Source organism: Cupressus sempervirens, chromosome 9, assembly GCF_028749045.1.
Source record: "Cupressus sempervirens isolate cs-2001-9-10 chromosome 9, ASM2874904v1, whole genome shotgun sequence".
In the NCBI taxonomy this organism is placed as follows: Eukaryota; Viridiplantae; Streptophyta; class Pinopsida; order Cupressales; family Cupressaceae; genus Cupressus; species Cupressus sempervirens.
Genome location: NC_143126.1, coordinates 287,918,235 through 287,937,882, shown reverse-complemented (window position 1 = coordinate 287,937,882; position 19,648 = coordinate 287,918,235).

Genomic DNA, 19,648 nt, shown 5'->3' with positions numbered 1-19,648 from the left:
AACAATGCAAAAGAAATGCAACCTCTGAAAATGGGGAAAGAGAGAAAACCACGTGGGAAAAACCCTCCCCCAAAAAGAGGTAACCTAGTGAAGAACTTAAGAAGCCTCCAACTAGGGGAATGTCCCCTAAAATAGGAACAAGGAGTGATCATGAAGAGCCAACTAAAGCATGAAGAAGCTACAAATCTATCAAACTACTGATCTAAAGTACCACCAAGGAAGAAGATGGCATGAACTGAGCATGTCTATATGGTAGATGATCCATCTCACCGAAATGCATAGGTAGTCAGCCACTACAATCACCTTGTATATAGGATCAACCACTAAATACATAGCTCACACTATCAAACCATCGAACCATAGATGCATTAGAACAATAGCATAAAACCCCCTTAATGGAGATAGGGTGACAAGCAACTGAGAAGGTGGGCCAAAGTTTGCTACAAACGAACCAAGAATGATGAGAGAGGGAAAGAGGTACAAACACCCATAAAGACATGATCACACTGACTTTGCATAGGGCTAATGTCATGGAAGGGACACTCACTTGACAAAGGGAGAATGCTTAAAACAAAAAACAACTATCCCCCCATGGTGCTTTATGAAAATAGTGCATGTATAACTAACTCAAAAACAATGTTCATGACCCCTGAAATGCAAAAGTGGCACTTTATCTTAGTGTGATACATAAAAGTGCTTTAAAATGATAGCTACAATGATCAAAACCAAAAACAAGCTATAACAAAACATAGTACAACCTAAAACAAAGAAAACCATGCCAGGAAAATGATCCTCAGGCCTAAAACATTCAAGATATCCACCATATAGAAAAAGTGCCAACAATATGATAGAAAGAGCATGGGCCAAAAACTAAGAAAAAGGACCACATTTCTAAAAAGGAGACAGAACCAGCTTTCCAAAAAATTAAAGTTTTCAAAAAATTGACCTGGGATGCAAAAGATATGAATACCAGAGTTAAAAATAGAACTTTGGACTTTAACTAGAAAGATGGGAAATAAAAATGCATCAAAACCTAAAAATACCTACACCAATGTCTTCATCTTAGAACCAGCTTTCTAGCACCTTTTTCGGATTGGAAAAATACCTCTGTATGCTCAAGTTATGGCCAAAAAATTGAAGGTAGGTCAAAAAGGACCCTAAAGGAGAGGCATGCAAGGTATGCTGATGCAGTGCTAATGTCAGCAATCTAGGTGATTAAATTTGATGGCTTAATGACTATCCTAACAAAAAAGAGGCCATGTCAATGCCACATGGCATTTTTTGATGTGGCAGGGGTGACGTGGTGGGTCCATGTGGCAAGGTGCCACATGGCACCCAGGCCACATGTCACCATCACACTAGTTCAAATTATAGCTAACTGTGCAGACATGTCACTGCTAAAGTGTCAGATGTTGATTGGGCAAACCTATCCATGTGTTGCTGTAGAGATTGGCACTGACTGTACCAAAGTTTCCAACTATTGCTGACTCTACAAAGTGGCATCGGAGGTAACCACAAGCAGAGCAGTGGAAAACTGGAAGCGCCATGGGGATAGATTTGGTGGAGGCGGTGGAACCCAAGAAGTGCTATCGAAAAGGGTGGTGGCGAAGGCTAAGTGGGGTCTAAGCGGAGCTACTGGTGTTGGAGAGGCACTGGCAGAGCACAAGAGGCCCCACAATGGGAATTGGGCGGTGGCGCGGCCTATGAACTATTTTTTAAAAACTTTTAAAGTGCAAACTCATCTGTAAAGCCGTATGGTAGGCCCTAATAAAAATTTTTTTTGCCTCTCGGAGCTTTGTCTCCAAAATCAACACATTTTATATGGATCCTAACTGAAAAGTGCCTTCTGGATCCAATGGCAATGTCCGTTTGGGCTAAAAGTGCTCCAAAAATTTGTTGTTCCCCTGATTTGAAGAAAAATGCATAAACAAACTAGGGTTTGTGACTTCAAATCACAGCTTCAAAAATTCTTCAACAAAGCAGCAACAGAGAGGCTCTGATACCATGTTGGAGTTGATGAAATCTAACTCCAAAGATGCCCAAGATCACTTGCATGTGAAAACTTGTCAAAGGGAAGCCAAGGAGAGAAGAGCGTGGAGCGAGGGAAAAACCCTAAATGGACATGAGAGAGAGAATATGCAAACACAAGAAAATATATATTTACAATAAGAAGTGATTGTTGTGATATTAGATACAATGAGGGAGCCTAAATATAAAGGGCTCTAGGAATCTTCCAGAATGAGCTAGAAGATGCTAGGAGATAAGTGTGACAACTAAGCATACATCCACTTGAGGTGGAAAGTCCTCAAAAAATGTGAGAGGATAAGTTTGACTTAGGAGAGAACAAACTCTCGTATTGTCAACAACTTATAATGAACTCCTAGACTACAACTAATAAATTAATGCATTTACCTAAGGAAGCTTAAGTAAATAGAATAAATAATTAGTAAATTAATTATTTACTCTAACAGAAATGACCCCAACTGCATTTTCACTATCTCTTACCCATATTCAAGTCATTTCCATGCCAAAAATTAGTTGTAAACTTCCTTACTTGAATATAGATGCACAATAGGAATCTAGAAGAAAAACTATTGTAGGATGAATAGGCTACCTCCTGTGTAGAAACTAACTACATAATCAGAAAATTCAAATTCTCCTGATTCTGGCAATATATAATATTGCATATTTTTCTTATCAAAAATGCCCAGGAAGTCAGTTTAAAAAAAAGTCCCACATTGGTATGAAGTTCAAGTTTGTTTGCAACTTTGACTTTAAAATTTTGAAAAATTTAAATTAACCTAAAGTTTGAACTTTAGATTAATGCCCTTTTTAATTTAAAATATACTAACGTCCATTTTGAGAAATAATAATAAAAAAAAATATTTTTTATTATTGTTCAAATTTCCTCCTACCCTTCAATCTTGGGGTCAACCAAGTTTGATTGAGTGCCACATGGTGCTTCCTTATTATTCTGGACCCATGTATCATCTGCCATGTCAGCACCATCTATTCTAGGCTCGATGCCACATTCAAAAATGTGCAAGCTGTCAAATCATGACACATGTCATGATCTTGTGGTTCATGTTTGAACTTCCACATCCTTGCCACATCAGTGCCAACTAGTACTCACCACCACGTGTCAAATTTCTATAATCCCCCATTATTTAACCTTTGGGCACTTTCTTTTTGCGAGCATGTGCCCACCATTAGATGTAGACACGTGTTGAACTCTCATGTGATCTCTGAGCCTGCCATGTCATCACATGTGCATCCTCCTTAAAAATTATGCTGATGTCATCATCTAGCTTGGTTGACCAATGGGGTCTTTGCACAAGTCATGCTTCTCAAAAAGCATTGTCTTATTACAAACTATGTGTTGGCAGATTTGTATTTAAAGACTTAAAAAGTCTTGCCCATGATGAATGTGGGACATTTGGTTGAAACCTTTCTCTGCCCTATTGTTACTTTGCATGGAGCTTATCCTTTTCAAATGTGAGTGCCTCCTTCTTTAAAATGGCATGGGCTTAGTTTGACAACTATTGTCTTTGTGGCTACTCCTTCTGACTGGCAATGTTTTAGTCTCCAGCATGAGTTTACTTCCCATTCACTAGACAACTTCTTTTTAATGTAGCATGAGCTTTTGTAGCCTGCATTTCTTTATAACCTACATACATGTCGATGAGGGATGTAACCATGAGAGCATCATACTCCAATATCTCTCTTTGAATCTACTCATAGAATTCCACCTAGCTGGCTCCCTCAAATAGTTTCTACTGGCATGTTGTTTCTCTCATCCCTACAATTCGCAAGCTAGGTGCATCTCCCTATTTTCAAGAATTTTTCAGTAAGCTCTTTGAGTTGCTAGCTTTGCTTGATGTGGGCTCTCATTATGGTTTAAAAACTTGAGGCAACTCCTCCCTTGTTAACATTGGTGGACCTCCTTTAGTTGACTACGGCTTCTTGGACACATGCGCTGACTCTCTTAAAATTTGCAACTTCTTACATTTTGAAATGATGGCTTCTCTTCTTCATGATGCCTTGAAATGACTTCCTACATTTTCCTTAGCATTGGTTCATTTATACATGGCATGGGGGCTTTTTATTGGCTATGGAGCTTTCCTTTTGAAACAAATTTCTCTTGTGCTCTTTCTAGCTTTAATACTCTGCCCTCCTTGACTGCGCAAGTTGTGTTGTCTGAACTTTGATTATGTGGGCTTCATTTTTAAATGGCATGAAGTCTTCTTTTTAGTGCATGTGGCCTAATGCCTCCCTACTTTGATGTGTTGTAGGGTCCCTTTTGCTCCAAGCTAGCGGCTTTCTCCAACATGAGTGGGGTCTTCCAAAGACCATGTTGTCTCCTTTGCAATCTTGGCATTAAATGCTTCTTTGATGCAGATGCCACGGCTTTCTCTGATCTACTTGTGGCACTAGGTCATTTCTTTAGTCAGCAACTTACTTCATTTTGGTTGGCGACTTCATTCTTAACTTCATGCAACTTCTTATCTTCATTTACACCTTGGTTGTGATAAAAGCCACAACCTCCTTCATAAGAAAAGCTTTTTTTTTAAAACCCACAAAAATGTGGCACCATCTTTGTGGTCTGTGGCTTTCTAAGCGGGCTTGTTTTCAAAAGTCTTCTGCTCATCAAAGTACTTGGATTAGTCATTGATTTACATGTTTTTTCTAATGGTGATACACCGGTTGCTTAAAATTTTTAATTCACCACATCTCTTAATAATAGTGGAGGCAACTACAACTTGTATAACAATCTCCCTAAAACATGAAGATATAAAACTGCCTTGTCTATTCCAATTCCCTTTTGAGATGAGAATCAAAACAATATCTCTCCCCACATGCTTAATTTGTTTCTTGTTAATCTGCCATTTCTATAATCTTTAGTATTCGGGTCACATTAATTGGACCCCATTAATACTAAGTCACCCTTGCAATGCAACAATTCTTATAGAGCCATATCTTGATCACAGGAGTCAGGTCACATGGTGACTCAGCTAAAAAAAATTCATTTTCAAGTGACTAACTTTTCAAATTGATATATTGATCATCTTGTTGACTAGCCTTAAAAACTAACCCAAACCTCTGACCAAGTCCTGAAATCTGACCCACTGATTCTCTATACCACAAACTTGCACCATGTCAAATCTCATCTCATGAAAAATTTTGGGTCAAAAGATATTCGCTGTCGAATTTGACTCTTCAAAACTGCTTGCAAGAAAACATGTCAAAAAACCCAGCTTGGGTTTGGATTTGGCTTTGAAAATAGGCAAATGGGCACTTGGGAAGATGAAAACTAGGACATTGGTTCACTGTCATGAGGAGAGTATGGATCTATGATTTGGGCTTATGGCAAATAACTGGGCACAAATTGTGAGCAGTCAAAGTGGGCTACTCAGAATTTTGCAGATTGAAACAATGTTAGAAAAACAATTTTTGCAAATGGAATGAACCTAGAAAAATGTGCCAATGGATTCGTCAAGATGTGAAAATTAGCACACTAAAATTATTTTTAGAGGAAAACATAGTGGTACAATCCATTTGATCTCACCTATCATGGATTAGGAGTTATGACATCATGAACAGGGGTTCCAACAAATCTACATGTGCTGACACCAGTAGAAAGATAGAAATTGCATTTGGAATCACATTTGAAAACTAATCAAATGGATTCCTCATGAGTTGAAACTTGAAACATAACAAGTATCTAATGTCTAAATGAAATTTAATAGGAATTTTACTATTTCAGTCAACTGGTCAAAAGTTATAACATGTCAAACAGGGCCTCCCAGAATTAGGTGCAAAGTGCAAATGCATGAAAATAGTAAATGACCAACTTTGAGGGATTCAAAACCTAGTCAAAAAAATTCAAAATGACTCATAATATGAAACATAGGTTCTTAGGTATGTAAACTAGATACTCTCAAAGTGGATAATCATGAAACATTTCTAGGTGCAAGATATTAGATGCAAACAAGGCCTCTTGTCGCTGTTTGACACCTAAGGTAAAATGCAAATTTGACATTGGCTCAAAACAGGACTTCATGATATGGCTCAGAATCTCAATTTAACTTCATGAAATTCTTAGATAGGCTGAATGGAAGGTGTTAGAAGCATTGAACACCTCTTAGGCCTAAAAGGTACAACTAGGTACAATCTCATTAAAAGCATTTATGGGGCTTAATTTCTTAGCAGTACTCAAAATTGACCATGCAATTTTTAGCCCCAACAAGGACCACTAGGATATGCAAGGTACTTCCAGCATCAGATAGATGCTATGACATAGTTCATCTAGAGAACTTATAGAGATTTCCCTAGATGGGATGATGATGATAGTCACCTACCATACTATAGGTAGGAGTGCTATCTCATAGGGTGCATAATGATTGAGAACTTGGTGATAGAGATGTACCTACTAGAGTGGGTGCAGAGATATTTTGGGAGATAGTCTAGGAGTGGGGAGCACCTATTAGGACACAGGTGGCATATGCATATTTAGGGGAGTTACAACTGAGGATATGGGGGTAGCAATAGATGTAGTGGATGCAAGTATGATGGAAGCATATGATAGATGGTTTGCACAACATTGTCCTAGGCCTTTGATGGATCTAGCAGTACTAGTACCATGAGTGAGGTCTCGGGTAGAGTAAGATGAGGAAGATGATGAGGAGGAGGAGGATGGGGTAGGAGGAGGATGTGGGAGAGGATGAGGAGGGATGAGAGGAGGAGGAGGAGGATGGGGGTGATGATGAGGAGGGGGAGAGGGGAATGCTGAGGATAATGCAGGTAGTGATGATGAGGATGTTGAGGGGGAGGATGAGGGAGATGATGAGGATGATGCAAAAGGAGAGGATGAGGGAGATGATGATGAGGAAGGTGGAGATAGTGGGGGTGGGGATGGTGTTGGAGGTGATGATGAGGGAGAGGATGAGGATGACTATTGGGAGGCTAGGGATGTAGTTGTGATGGATGTGGAGGGAGATCTAGTGGACTATGTTGGCAGGGCACTAGTACCAGTATAGGTAGGGCCTAGTCAATTAGAGTTGATGAAGGTGATTAGAGGTCTACAGAGTTAGTTGGATTGGGTTGTGGTAGAGAGTAACATTGTGATAGGAGCGAGGGATGTAGTTGTAGCAGAGAGAGATCGGGCTATGGCTGAGAGAGACATTATGGTGTGCAGGGTAGAGATGGCAATGTAGGAGTCTCAGGAGTACATTAGTAGCATTATAGATGCAAACTTCTAGGAGATGGTGATGATGATGAGCAAGGCACACATGGAAGCATAGTACTAGAGAGATTAGTAAGAGAGACTGGTGCCACTAGGGAAAAAATTAGAGAGCTTCTATGCATCAAGATCTCACTCCCATCTGACACAGAGGACACAGAGTAGTGCAAGGATGATGGGGCTTATGAGGCCACCACAAAGAATAGAGGGATCATCCTCAAGGCTAGATAGAGGCTGCAAGGTGAGGGACAACACAGGATGACACTAACATACTCATGTACAAAGGGGCTTCTTTGTTTTTCTTTTTGGTTTCTATTATGCTCTTTCATGGTTCATGCCTAGGGGTAGTTAGTATTGATGGAAACCATGGTCATGTACTATGATACTTTTGTGAGACATTTATGAGATGTACTTATGTGATGATGACTATATGAGATGGATTATGCATATGCTTTAGATGTCTTTTATGGATGCATTTATGCTTTTTTATGTGGACTTTTATATGATGACATCATGTGTTGATTTATCACATGTTATGCGTACGAAATGCCATGTTTTATTTTTGCCACATGTTTTTCTCATGAATGAATTCCTAATGCAATGTAAATTATATGAAATGTAAAAATGATATGGAACAAATGCTAATGAAAGGAAAAATGATATGGAATGAATGCAAATGAAATGTAAAATGAATGCAAATGAAATGTAAAATGAATGTAAATAACATGCAAATGTCCTATAAAATGAATGCAAATGAAATGTGAAGATAATATAAATGCCATGGTTATGCAAAGATTTATTGCTTTGGATCATTTTGGACTTTTGACATATGCAAGAATGTAGGAAAATAATGCTTTTGATGTATCAAAGTACGAGACCAAGGTAGGGGATGAAGAAGACATAGAAGATGGAGGAGATGAGATGAGGAAGTGTTAGTATGATGAGAAGACTTTTTCTTTCATAAAGTTCACTATATGTCAAATGGAACTTTATTTTGATATGGAAAATGCAATGCAACGCATCATGGCATAAAGGGCCTAAGCACAAAATGCAAACCTTTTGTGTAAACAAGCACGATGTAGACAAAAAATGACCTTATCCTTCTTGAAGTAGATATACATGCCCTAGACTCTCAAAGGTACATTTTAATAGATAAAAAATAAAAGATCACCATGAACCATCTCGACCACTCTTATAGATTAGTTTATATCATCGAGTGGCATAGGGACAAGATCAAAGAAAAAATAAAACAAAAATAAATTACTCACTAAATAGTGTGAGCCAATAGCTATTCTTGTCCATTATTACTTTCTTTTTAATGTTTGAGGTCTTTAGATAGTATTTTATAGGTTGATCATTTGATGTTTGTGATTGTCAATTCGGTTGATAGGTTCATAGTGACATGTTGGATTGATTGTTAGTTCACGTTGCTTAGATAGTGTGATTATCATGGAAGTGTAGTGCTTTGAATTTCAATTTGCAAAAGTGCAAGTATTCACACAAAAGGGGTGATTATCCATAGTGACTATTTACAAGGTTTATTACAAATTTCTAATGGGTTTTGTCATCTTTAGGGTTTTTGAAGATATTTGATGTTTTTGTGTGACTGGTTTCTTCAAGACATTTTATTATTTTTAGATTTTACTTCAGGAAATTTTATGATGTTTAGGCATTTTTTAGGACATTTTATGATTTTTAGTGCTTTTTTCAAGACATTTTATGGTTTTTAAGTGAATTTGTTCAGGACATTTTATGATTTTTAGTGATTTTTTTAGGACATTTTGTGATTTTTAGAATTTTTTCAGGATCGTATTTGAATTTTTAGGATTTTTTCAGGATCGTATAGGACTTTAACTATTAGCTCCAATCTGATATGTGATAGCTCCAACATATAAAATTTCTTAGGGATATGCCCCTAGTTCAAGGTCAAACTCATGCACCATGTAGGTAATATGCCCCCAGACAAGACACATACTATGTATAAAGGCCAATGACAGAGTATGTACAGATTAGTGATACTTTAGATAAGATAACAATGGACATTAACTAGTTCATGGGCCATGATCAAGGAGTAGGTATGTCTTGTAATATGGTGGATATGATCAAGGAATGATAAAAGGGGAAAAAACTAGATGGAATCCTGATAGATGGAGGAGCAACAATTGATTACACATGGTGCCTGTTTGCCAAGGTTTCACCATGGTACTTGCCCAAAGTGCCTATTTGCTAAGTTTTCACTTTTGGATGGATTTTTTCTCTTGACTAAGATTTTCATGCCAAGACACCTATTTACCAATTTTTCATCAAGACATGCATTTTTTCATGACTTTTTTCACTTTTTTATTTTCTTTTTTCATGACTTTTTGCTATTTTTTTGATTTTTTTTAGGACTTTTTCAATTTTTTTGATATTTTTTTCAAGACTTTTAGACAGAATCAAGTGTAGTACTTGCAAAGATGCATGCTATTGATGGACATGGGTAGTGGTTCACCCTCTGGAGTCATAAGATAATATACTCCAGACCCAAATGATGCAATAAATACATAAGGTCCTTCCCAATTTGGTTCAAATTTTCCTTGTTTTTCTCTATGCTACTGAGTCTTGTAGTTCATCTTTAGGACAAGACCACTAATCTCAAAATGATGACCTCAAACTTTCTTGTTGTAGCTTTGTTTGAGTCAATTTTGGTAATCTTGCAAATGTGCCGAGGTAGCTTGTCTTCATTCATCAAGCATTTATAGCTTATGGAGTCTAGATATTTAGTAGTTTTCATCATCAACAACATCTTGTAGGGACACTCTCAATGATGGAATTTCAACTTCAATGGGAAGTATGGCCTCAGTGCAATAGACAAGAGAGTATGGTGTTGTGCTAGTAGGTGCACACACACTTGTTCAATAGGCCCAAAGAGCTGGATTTAGTTGTAGGTGCCAGTCTCGACAAAAATCATTGACAGTCTTTTGGAGAATCTTAATGATGGTCTTATTAGATGCTTTTGCTTGGCCATTGCCCTATGGATGGTAAATACTAGAATATATGTGGTAGATGTTGTACTTCCATAGAGCTTTTCTACATCTTTGTTTTGAAATGAACTACCATGGTCAGTAATAATAGCCAAGGGGACTCCATACCAACATATGATGTAGTTTAGAATAAATGTTGAAATCTACTTGCTAGTGGTGAAGGTCAAAGAGATAGCTTCAACTCATTTGGTAAAATATTATGTTGCTATGATAATAAAATTTTTGACCATCAAAGAATGGAGGAGAAATAACACCAATAAGATCAAATTCCCATTGTGAAAAGGGCCATGGAGATATGATGGGTTGTATGCATGAATTAGATTGCTATGTATCTGACATTTATGACATGTTTTGGCAAAATCATGGGCATCTTGTTCCATGGTTGGCCAATAGTATCCAAATCTGACAAGTTTCTTGGCTATAATTAGACCATTGAAATGACCTCCACATATAGCTTCATGAACCTCATGTAAGGAAATTTCAGCTTCTTGCGAGTCAAGGCATCTGAGAAGGGTTTGGTCAAAGGATCTCTTGTAAAGTATAACACCAATGATGACATATCTAGCAGCTTGATGGATAAAGGCTTGATAGTCATTTTTGGATAAGTTGGGTGGTAGGATTTGGGCATGTAGGTAATCATAAATGTCTTGTTACAAGGGAGAATTGGGACCAACAAGTTCACACAAAAGCTCAAGTTGAGGGAGCTCGAATGTTGAAATCAAAATTTTCTCCACAAGGAATTCACAATGTTCCACATTTTGAGGCATATCAATCATAGAAGTGATGGTATCCATAGCATTAGCTTCCTTGTTGTGTATTCTTGGTAGCTAACAAAAAGAGATAGTGACAAATTTAGACTTAAGAAAGTCTACCATCTACTTGTAAGGCATTAACTTATCATCTTTGGTTTCATAGTCATCATTGACATGGTGGATAACCAGCTGGAAATCACCAAACACTTGTAAATGTTGAATGTTCTATTAGATAGCTATCTTGAGTCCTGTGATCAGTGCCTCATATTCAGCTATGTTGTTTGTACAATGGAATGTTATCCTATATGACTTGGGGATTATGTCTCCTTGGGGAGTGATAAACATAATGTTAGCTCCTAAACCATTTCATGTATGTGATCCATCAAAGTAATGTTTCCATTCATTAGCTATATCCATGTTAAATATGGCTTCATCTTGGAAGTCTATCAACATAGGATGATCATCTATCATAGGTGTGTTTGCTAATTGATCTGCTATCACTTTCCCTTTTATTTCCTTTTTGTCTACATATTCTATGTCAAATTCACTAAGGATCATGATCCATTTGGCTAATCATCCTGTAAGAGCAGCCCTACTTAGGAGATACTTTAGTGGGTCAATCTTGGAGATAAGCATTGTTTTCTAATGGAACATGTAATGTCTTAGCTTTTGGACTGCAAAGACAATTACAAGGCAAGCTCATTCAATGAGTGAATAATTTAGTTCATAGCCCACAAAAATTTTTCTGATGTAATATATGGCTTGCTCTCATCCTTGTTCATCATATTGTGCTAAGAGAGCTCCTAATGTTGTATCAGTACTAGATATGTATAGAATGAATGGTTTTCCTAGAATAAGAGCCATTAAAACTGGTGGGTGTAGAAGATAATCCTTGAGATGTTGGAAATATTCTTGGCACTACTTGTTTTATTGAAAGGATACTCCTTTACATAAGAGGTGTTGAAAGGAGTGACACTTATCTACCAATTGTGCAATGAATCTATGGATAGACTGTAATCTTCCTTATAGTCCTCTTAAGGTTTTTAGATTTGTTGGGGGAGGCATGTCAATTATTGCTTTTACTTTCTTAGGATCCACTTCAATGCCTCATTGAGAAACAATGTATCCTAGGAGCTTTCCAAAAACAACCCTAAATACACACTTTTTTGGATTTGAATGGAGCTTATAACTTTCCATTCTATTTAATATTTGATCTAGGATGTCCAAATGATCTTTTCTTTTATAGGATTTGCAAAGTAAGTCATCAACATAGTCTTCCATTAGGATGTGCATGAAATCATGGAAGATGGTAGTCATTTCTATTTGATATGTTGTCCTAGCATTTTTAAGACCAAATGGCATAACATTGTAGAAGTATGTTCCCTAAGGGCATGTAAAAGCTATTTTGTGTTGATCTTTAGGGGCTATTCTTATCTAATTGTAGCTAGAAAAGCCATCCATCAGTGATAACATCTCATACCCAGCTGTCATGTCTACAATGCTATTTATATTTGGTAAAGGAAAATCATCCTTAGGACATGCCTTGTTAAGGTCACGAAAATTAGTGCATATCCAAATGCCCCCAGAGTGTTTTCTTACTGGTACTAGATTAGATATCCAATCTACATAATCAACGGGTCTTATGAAGCTGACATCCAATAATTTCTTCAATTCAGCTTTGACAAGGAGGGAAACTTGGGGATGTATTTTTCTCAACTCTTGCTTTACTAGTTTAATTCTTGGTTTGACTGGTAAGTGATGAAGGACTAGTTCAGGATCTAATCTAGGCATGTCCACATAAGACCATGCAAAGTTGATCTACCTCTCTAGAAAGAATCTAACAAATTCATCTTTATCCTCTAGTGGTAATGAGGTTGTAAAGTGTATGACCTTAGGGTTGTTAGGAGTTCCCAAATTAATTTCTTCTGTCATTTCCGCAAGTAATGTTGATCTTTCCTTCAATGGGGGTGTTTCCAATATTCCATCCTTGGGCACCTTAGAGTTTTCACCCTTAGATACGTCATTTATTTTTACTTTTTCATGATCTAATGGTGCCTTTTAGTTTTCACCAATAGACCTACTTGTGTCTTTTTTTGTTATTTTCTCAATTTTGTGATTGGAAGATGGAGTTAACTCCCTGAAATATGCCATGATATTTAGATCAATGGAAAATATAAACTAGTGATCACCTTGTGGTAAATTTTCATAGAGCTCAAAGAATTCTGCAATGGCATCATCATTTTCAAACTGGTCAAATGTTTGCGGTCCTTGTTGGTCCCAATCAATAAGTTTAGGGAAAACTAGGGAAATTCCATCATTGGTGTTGAATAAGCTTTGGTCAAAGGCATATATATAGATATCCACTTTAGTGATATAATCAAGATCATGTTTAGAAGTAGGAGGGCTTGGGTCCTAGAATGTTTAGATCCAAGGTGAAGAATTGGTTTGAGGGCTAGGTGGATTTACATGTTTATCTTCCATAGGTAGGCTATTGGGGTTAGAAAAAATATGATCAAGACCAAGGGAGTTATTTGGATCATCAATATTGGATACAGATTGGGTGGTTTTAGGTTGGGCATTCTAAGATACCTTGTTATCATTTGAAGCATTCACATCCTTAGATGAGAATGACTCAGTATTAGGAAGACCCAAAAAAAATGGTTTGAATCCAAGTCCCAAGCTTCAAGGTTGTCTTGATGTAGTGATGGGTTTAACAATTCCTTTCTTTTGAGGTCCTAGGCTACTACATCCATCATATCCCTTTTTTTGCATGATGGTGAATCCAGGTCCATACTTTTTAGGGGATGTAGGAGTAAGTTCTTGTTCTACTTTAGCCTTTTCAATCCATGTAGAGGTATTTTCATAGACATGTTCTTCATGTAGTCCACCTCCACTAATGAAAGCCACAACAAGTTTCTTTTGCAATGTGAACTTAGGCTTGTTCTATATAAGCTGTGGTTTACCATATGACTTGGGAGATAAAGGAAGTTTCCCAATGTGAAAGGCATGTGACATAGAGTACTCACCCCAACCTTGGTCTTGTATTTTGAGCTTTCTTTTAAATGCAGGTGTGAGTGTGGAAGGATCAAGATATTTGGAGGACTCAAGTGGATTTTTTGCATGGTTTATTGAGACTTGGTATGCAGTGGTTCCTCTAAGATTGGCACAAAATTGGAAGGGATCTAGATCACCTGGAATGGTGACCTCTACATTATTATAAGAGAATTTTAAGCACTGGAGTATGTATAAGGCACTCCTTTCATAGCATGGATCTAGGGGTAGCCTAGTATCATGTTGCAATTCATTTCTATATCTAGGACCTAGAATAAAGTGTTCTCAATAGTTGGACCAACTCTAATAGGTAAGATGATGACCCCCATAGAGAAGTGTTCACCATAATCATAGGCTTTAATTGTGATCTTTCAAGAGGGATCCACATCATTTTTAGAATAACCCAAACCTTTAACTACTTTAAGTGTACAAATATTCAGCCCTACTCCCCCATCTATCAAGACACATCTGACTTTAACATTGTGGAAAAAGACTTCAAGGTGAAGGGGATCACTATGATTCGATCTATCTTTAGGAATATCCCAAGGGGAAAAGGTGATATGTTGTGATGTAGATAGGTTCCCAACCATGGCTTTGAACTGGGAAACATCAATGTTGTCTGGGACTACTGACTCTTTAAGGGCTTGATCCAAGATCTTCTAATGTTGGGGAGATGCGTGTAGTAGGTCCAAGATAGATATTTGTGTGGGGGTCTTTCCAAGTTGTTCTACAAGGCTATAATTAGATAAAGTAGGAGCAATAGGTCTACTAGGGGGTGTAGGTCTAGTAGAGGTAGTAGATCTACATGGGGCTCTACCTAGAGTGATCTTGGTATGACGTGTAGTGATAGCACAATGAGGGTCTTCATCCTTTAAGGTGAACTTGGATATATGGAAATCTAACTCATTGAAATAGTTGATAGTGTAGTCATATCTAGTGTGTGTGTAATTAACATTACCTTGTGAGTTTGAGTTTGAACTGGAGGGTTTCTCTTTGTCATGATTACCCAAAGGATCTTTGAATATAGTACGATCAAAGTTGGATGCTAGTAGTGACAGATCAACTATGACTACACCATCATCAATAAGGTCTTTTATTGCATGCTTTAGTTGGAAAGATGATGATGTTTTACGTGCTTCGGTGCGGTGGTAATAACATAATTTTTGTCATCCCACCAATCTACTTTAGTTAATGGTTCATCTTTGATTAGGGGTAACTATAGGAAGTTATTATTGAGTAACTATTGTAGTGAAGTCTTAAGAGGTATCTCCAATGGTGTGAATTTTTTTTCCTTGGTTCTAGGGTGTATTCAAGGTTTGTCCTGTATGGAAGTTTGGGTCTTCTATTGTGGGGTTGATGTTTGATTCAGAGTTTGTGAATTCATACGATTTGCACCTTTCAAAGTCAGTTAAGGTTGTGTTGTGCTAATTTTGTGGGCATCCATGATGCCATCATTAGTCACATTCTTTTTTTCGGAGAAAATTTTTGCCTTGTCATTAGATGAATTGATGTTTGTGTTTTCCTTGTTCATCTTGAGGATTCCCTAATGGATAAGAGCATCTTCAATACTAGCCCCTTTTTTCATCAATTTAGAGATAGTTCTTGAACTTTTGATTTTGAGTTCATACATTAAGTATGAGACTAAGTTTTCAATGCACAAGTTAACTTTTTGTTCTTTAGGAATGTCTAGTGAGCATTGACTAACTAAGATTCTCTAGTGAAGTAAGAATGTGATGAATGGTTCTCCTGCCTTTTATTTAGTTGAGTACAAATCAAAAAGTGTCACCTCATTCATAATGTTAAAGGAAAAGTGGGAGATGAACTTGCCTACTAGTTTTGACCAAGATTTGATAGTGCCAAGAAGTTTGGAGTACAATTCAAGTGCGGGGCCACCTAGAGAACGAGGGAAAAATCTCATGAGGTAAGTGGGCTCATCACTGAGTTTGGTACAAGAGGCACTGAATTCTTGAATGTGATCAATGGGGTTGCCTTTTCCTTGGTAATTTTCAAACCTTGGAGCCTCAAAGTGTTTTGGGAATGGAGGCATAAATAGAATTTTATCGAATGGATTAGGATGAAAGTCCCTTTCTGTATATAGAGCCTATTTCTTTTGGACTCCCAATGCCTTGACTTGTTTTGAAAGTTGTTTGAATTGTTGTAGTAACTATTTATTAGGGTTTTGCATGATAGTTTTCCCTTCAAGTCTTTTGTGTTTATGAGTAGACCATTTGCTGTGGTGGAAGCTATGTCTACGTGGTTCTAAAATTTCTATGTTTGATGAGTCTGGTGATGTGTCACTAGGTGGTGGAGGTATGTTAGTACCTTGAAGACAAAATGGTCCCTATTGTGACACATGTTGGGGTACTTGTTGTGGTATTCAATTTGGCACTTGTTGCAGTATCAACTATGATTGATGTTCCATGTATTGTTGTTGTGCCATTTGTTGTGGTTGTTGTTGGGATACCTCTATTGGTTGCATGTGAGACCATGTATGTGATTTTTGTTGTAGAGGTATATGTTTGGGTTGTTGTGGCATGTGTTGTTGCTATAACAGATGTTGCTAGTATGCAATTTTTTGCTCAAGGCATCTTTGGTATTCCAACTATTGTTTGAGTTGCTCTTGTGTTTTAGTAAACATGGCTTGTTGTTGGAATTTTTGTTGATATATTGTGTGTAAGTCAAGTGGATTTACATTAGAGTGTGTTTTGGGGATGTTGGATGTTTGTATCACTTGAGGTTTTTGTTGTTCTGGTTGATGTTGTTGTTGATATGTGGAATGTGTGTTAAGTGGTTGTAGACTTGGTTGTGGGTTGGAATTGTTAAGCCCTTGTACCACTATAGGTTGATATCATCGTGGGAGTTGACTAAGTCCTTGAGAATTGAACATCATGTTTGGATTTTTGTTTTGGTACCTTTGTGTGTTAGATGTTCCTCATTGGGACATCATATTGACTTGACCATGAGATGTGTTCCTTTTGGGAATGGGTGTAATGTCAATAAGAGTTTTCCTTTGTATGTACATAAGGATTGTTTTGGTTGATGTTTCACATGGTGTACTTGTGGGACACTCTGTAGAATTTGATGTCATAATAGTTGGTAGAGTTAGGAGCAAAGGTGTACTTTTTTGGTTTTCCTCCAAAGGAGGTATGTTTGGAATCCCTAGAGTACAAGTCCCTTTAGGTGCATCTTGTTGTTGTATCATGTGATTAAGATTGATTCTTAATGTCCTCTTGGGATATTTAGGGAGAGTCTTGTTTGCCTTCATTGGTTGTGGTTCATCAAACAAGGGATTATTGTTGATGTGTTCAAATGTACTTTGAAGGATTTCAATGGTTGATTCTTGATGGGACCTTATAGGTTGCATTATTGTGTTTGAAAACTCCAAAGGTTGTTTTCCCTTGTCTAAGTCCAAATTGATCATGGGTTGTATGTTTTCAATTGTTGTGTTGTTTTGATGTTTGGACTTAGGTCCCTCCACATTTGGGTTGAATTTGACAATTTCTTGGGCTGCCAAAAGTTTGAAGTTCTTGTAGAAATTTTTTTCTTGACATGCCCTAGCCATTTCTTTTTTAGTGATTCCATAATTAATATCAAGGTCATCACTTAGATGTACAATAATTTTTTGTGTGTTTGATGTGTTAGGGTTGAAGGTACTTGTGTTGGGTTTGCTGAATTCAAAGGATTGTGTTTGTTCATCCTCGGGTGTGGTTGGTACACTTCCACCTCTGGGTGGTATTAACATGAATATAGGTTCAAAACCAGGACTCCATTGAACCATCCCATGTGTAGGGGAATTTTTTGAAGAAAACATCATGGTGGGTGTGTTGTTTAGAGTTTGTTTTATCATCTCTTGGTTATGGTGATCTTGTAGATACATGTTTAAGCAGTCAACAAGTAACAATTGTAATGCCTTGATTTGGTCTTTGTCAAAGGTTTTTTGGGTTGTCTTTCTCTTCCTTTTTCATGGACAAGGTTTTGTTTGCATTTTTACCTTAGAAAATAAGGGTTGGTAAAGTTCTTTGGGTCTCTGAGCTGATTGTGTCCTAGTGAGTGCTAGCATGATACCTAAGGATGTAGATGTAGTGGAGGGAAACCTAAGTGGACTTCCTACCTCCCAAGTGCACACCTAAACTACCAACTAAACTTAGACAATACCAAGTCCACCCTTGGTGCACTTGGGGCCTTGAAGGTAAGTAGTTGGTAAGTAGGAGGTATGCAATGGGTAAACAGAGGTGCTATGGTGCCTAAAATGCAAAATTTGAATGATTTGAGTGTTTAGAGTGTTTTCTAAGGTTTTGGGATGCTATGAAGGCTATGTAAGTGTAGATTAGGGTTCTAGAACCTAGAATGAAACCCATAATTACCAAGTGTGCTCTAAAACTACCAACTGTGCACTTGAAGTGTGTATTTGGTAGAACAGGGGTGCAGTTGGTAAAACAGGTCAAAACTTGATACTTAGGATGTGGGTATGCAAGATATGAGTGTTTTTTGGATTTTTAGGTGTATATGGATGTTATGAAACCTAGGAAAATGCCAAATGTAGTAGATTTTTGATATGCAAGGTGCAAATGTCCTAGGGAAACTATGCAAAAGCAAATGCAAAGTGACATTTTGGGGGTTGACTAAAGGAGATGAAGATGACCCAATAGTATGAAAAATGAATGTTAGGGTTAGATTTTGGACTTGCTAATGATGCTAGGGGTTGATGTATGCAAGCTGGAATATGCAAGATATGGTGTTCTAAGGTTGATAATGGCATTTGGAATATGCAAAATGAGGATAAGCTGATAGGGTTTGATGGTCGAAATGATGCTAGGATTTGAACAATGGAAGATGAAGGGGATATACAACTAGGGTAAGTCAAAATGACATTTAGGGAAATTAGGGATATGATTATGCTAATGGTAAAGGTATATGCAAGGTTTTGAACTTAGATGAAATCTTTAGAAAGTATTTTGTCTACGAGTTTAACCTTGTGATAACGGACTTTAGATCTTGACCAAAAAGTGATAAAGGACAAAAAAGATCAAATTGATAAAAGATGAAAAGGTCAAATCTATCAAGAAATAGATAGAATCTGACCAAAGAAAATGATAAGAATAGATAAAAAGACTAGTCAAGATCCATCATCCATCAACACTAGGAGATACTCTAAGATTCATACTTTGTCAAGATTTTTGACTAAGTTCAAAGGTTTTGGGTTCAAAATGACATTTAGGTCACTCGAAATGGTGGCTATGCTGATTGGGTATGCAATATGAACATGTCCTAAGATGAAAAATGAGATTTTGGGTACAAGATGAAATTTTGGGTCATGTGTAGAATGAGGACCTACAGAGGCTCCTAAATGTAGTTTTGGGGTCCTAAAGGCAATTTCAAGACCTAAAATGGTCATAAAAGTGCCCAATTTCACCCTGACAGCACCAAGTGTACTCCAATAGTACCAACTATGCCTATGATGTAGTTGGGGCTATTTTGGGTGCAATTGGTAGATTCATCACGCAGTTGGGAAGCTGGATTGAATGTTTTCATAATCTGAGTGGGGTGGTTACCAAATTGTTCTACTAGAGAGCTAGGGTGTT